The 3,458-nt window shown below is 29.5% G+C and overlaps 1 protein-coding gene across 1 annotated transcript in view; it reads right to left on the bottom strand.

The window, feature by feature from the left end:
- Positions 1 to 3,458, bottom strand: part of LOC106678889 (uncharacterized) — a 77,051-nt gene that overhangs the window by 5,583 nt on the left and 68,010 nt on the right. The window contains exon 2 of the mRNA XM_067048551.1: positions 2,878 to 2,949. The gene's annotated coding sequence lies outside the window, so the exon portion shown is untranslated. The remainder of the gene's footprint in view (positions 1 to 2,877; positions 2,950 to 3,458) is intronic.

The following is a 3,458-nucleotide window of genomic DNA, read 5'->3' as shown; positions in this document are numbered from 1 at the left end:
AGGTACGAAAAAAAAAATCCAAACGTGTTATACCCCAAAATATTACTGAAATTATGAAAAATATGATTACACCTTTTTTGACTCAAGGCACTTGGTCATTTTAAACATATTATTGTAAATGAAATCTCTTTTATTCAGTATTTAAAGCCTAGATGGTGTAATGTATTGAAAGCTTGAGGAAAAAATAATCTCCTCATTTAATATATTGGGAAAAAATGTTTTCCTAGACTTGGAAAAAATTAAAAAATTATTGTTGCTTAGATAAGTTTTCTTATGTTTGCTGTTTTCAATGCTTCGATGCTTTATCAAGACGGTATGAAAATAAAATAAATAAGATTTTGAATACCTTCACTTCTATTTTTTTTATTTGATTCGATTGGTTTTGACCCGAGTACTAACAAATATTAACATATTGTAAATGCTGCTACTATTATATTAATATTATACTAATATTATACCACTATTTTATTTTATAGAATAAATTCATCCTATTTTTTAAAAATTACTATAAGTGGTTGCTCTAACACTAAAACAAATCTGAAAAGAAATCTCATTAATGCAATTAAACTGACATTATTTATGTTCACAGTATTACTTAGTAACCTAGTTAAACGCGTCAAAAAGTGTGTGCGTGATCAGCCTTGTTCAAAAAACGAAAAATCGTACTAACTTGAAATAACATGAGCCTTTCAGTTGACTGTATAACTCCATAGAATAATTCTTAGTATTATGAATAATGATTCTATAACAGTTCAGCATTGAATAATTGAAATTAGGTACGGGAAAGTATTTGCACAGTGAATAATATAAAAATGAGTGAGGAATAAATTCAAAGTGAAATTTATGTGATGCGCACACAGCGAGATTTTTTTTAAAACTTTAGGTGATATCTTTTCCTATAAGAGAAGACGGTTGGGGAGTGCGGTCAAAATAAAACACAAATAATTTGAAGTAACTTATTTAATCGTGCCAACGTTTCGGCCAGAATTTCTAGCCTTCATCAGGGCTAAGAAGAGAACAAGAAAATGAATACATAAACTAAAATACAGAAAATAAAATAAAAATAAACACAGAAAATAAAAAGGAACATATAAACAGACTGAAATAAAGTAAATAATTGTGCAGAATGGAATTAATAAAATAAGTGGAAAATAAAATGTATACATAGGTAATTGAATAAGTAGGTAAAATAACATAATTAAGGAAATAAAATAAAAATGAAGTTATATAATTCAGAGAAATATGAATATATTAGTTTATTAATAATTTAAAAATTAAAATTATGGAAAGAAAAATAAAATTGAGAGAAAGAAAGTATATGTAACAAATGAAATATGCAACCAAATTATCATGGTTGTTATCATGTTTTGTTCTTAGCCCTGATGAAGGCTAGAAATTCTGGCCGAAACGTTGGCACGATCAAATAAGTTACTTCAACTTATTTGTGTTTTATTTTGACAGGACCCCTCAACCATCTTCTCGTATAAGTCATCCACGGTCAACTATCTCTCATGGTTATAAATTTTTCTTCATAATTTTCGCTTTGTAAACAAAACATCCTAAAATTTGCTTAATATGTCCTTTATTGGTATACGGTACTAAGGCAGTTGCTTCAGATAGAACAGTTTTATAAAGGTTAGGTTTTATCTTTGCTCTAGTTTTTTTTATTCTCCAATTATATATTTATTATTATTTCTTAGATTTAGAATTTCGATAAAGATAAAACAAAGTATATAATCTTAGCCGAAAAATCCAACCTACCTGCGTGGATGGAAAGTCGTTTCCGAAAGTAGATGGTTTCAAATACCTTGGTTCAACAATAACATCAATAAATAATCAACGGATTGAGATTGGCTAGCATAAAACAAGCCCTAACAGAGTCTTTTTTACTCCGTCAAGAATACTAAAATTCCAAAAAATCTCTAAGAATATAAAGCTAAGAATGTACAATGTCATAATAAAGAAATTTTCCGAAATACGATTGCGAAACCTTGGTGCGAAACAGGTACCGTAGAAAGCAGAATCGCAAGATTTGAACGGAAAGTGTACTGTACAATAAAAAGAGCGATCTAGAATCAGAGCCTTAACACATGGTAGAGAACTTACAGCGAACTGCTTGCAGAGACTGGTCAATCAACATTTCATGTTATAAAGGCAAGGAGCTAACGGTGGTCAGGACATGTACCTCGAAGCAATTCATCAGGATTATACATAACATTGAACGGCAATAGAAAATGTGAGAGGCCAAATAGTATTTTGATTATTATATATTTTTCCTTATTTTTATTTTAATTAATTAAACTCATCCCATAATTATAACATTGTAAATCGTTAGAGGTATTATTTTTACACGAGACTAAACCAGTACATAATTCTTGTAATAGCTATGTAGGAATGACCTGGTGTGCCGCTTTGCAATAAAGATATATAAAAATTTAAAAAAAGCTAAATATATAATAATATTCACGGATATCAACTAACCGAAATAAAGAAATTTTTGTGCTAAAAAAAAAAGATAGACCATGAATAATAAAAAAAATTATTATTTTACAGGAGTTTAAATAAGTTGAATGATTGCCATGTGTATTGTAGTTTTATTACCTTGAGGAAAATTGAAATGGGATTTCTTTTTTTTTTTTTTTTTTCGGAATCTGTTCACACTCTGTTTCCTGTGGTATTAAAACATTCCAGGTACCTTCATTAAAATTTTTGAGTATCGTATTAATTTCAAAGAGATGGAGAGTAAATAGAATTTCAGTGAAGGATAGGAGTCTATTATGTGAATTATCTAACAAGGCGTTTAAATAGGTTCGTGAATTACTGCCCTTCGCCTGGTTTTGTAGGATTGTTATAGCGGCCTGTCAATTCTAACTTTACCTGTTCTGCCTGAGGCCAGCTCGTCAAGTTTACACCGAGCGTTGTCAGCGTTCCATCTTCTGTTTCTGCCGTCTGAAACAATGGTTTAGTTCATATTAGGATCGCATCATAACTTTGAATATATTTAAAACAATAGTTATCTATGTGTTTAACAGTAACCCTTAACCCTTTAACCCTTACATTGACTATACAGGGTGTTTCAGGATTATTTGACCTAATTAAAAATATGAAATAACGATTAGAACACAAGACAAAATTTCCCTACGAACATATGTCTGTTATCGCTTCGCTTAGAAGTTATTCACATCTAAAAATTTTCATAGGTATAAATTATTTAGGTTACAATAAAAAAAATAAAAATGTATTCCATATGCGGGGGAAGAAAGATGTTGAGTCCTTCTGAATGCTCAAGTTAATCACTATGAACAACATTTAATACGAATTATAACGTTTACATTTCATTTGCAAAGTACTTAGAATGCATATTAATTTATTTATTATAACTTAAATACTTCATATTAATGAAATTTTTTTGGCGTGAATATCATCCGAACAAAGCGATAGCAGCTATACCTTCACAG

The sequence above is a fragment of the Halyomorpha halys genome, unplaced genomic scaffold (assembly GCF_000696795.3).
Source record: "Halyomorpha halys isolate HHAL.00 unplaced genomic scaffold, Hhal_1.1 Scaffold166.1, whole genome shotgun sequence".
Taxonomy (NCBI): domain Eukaryota; kingdom Metazoa; phylum Arthropoda; class Insecta; order Hemiptera; family Pentatomidae; genus Halyomorpha; species Halyomorpha halys.
Note: the sequence above shows the minus strand (reverse complement) of the source record. Positions and strands in the feature narration are given on the sequence as shown.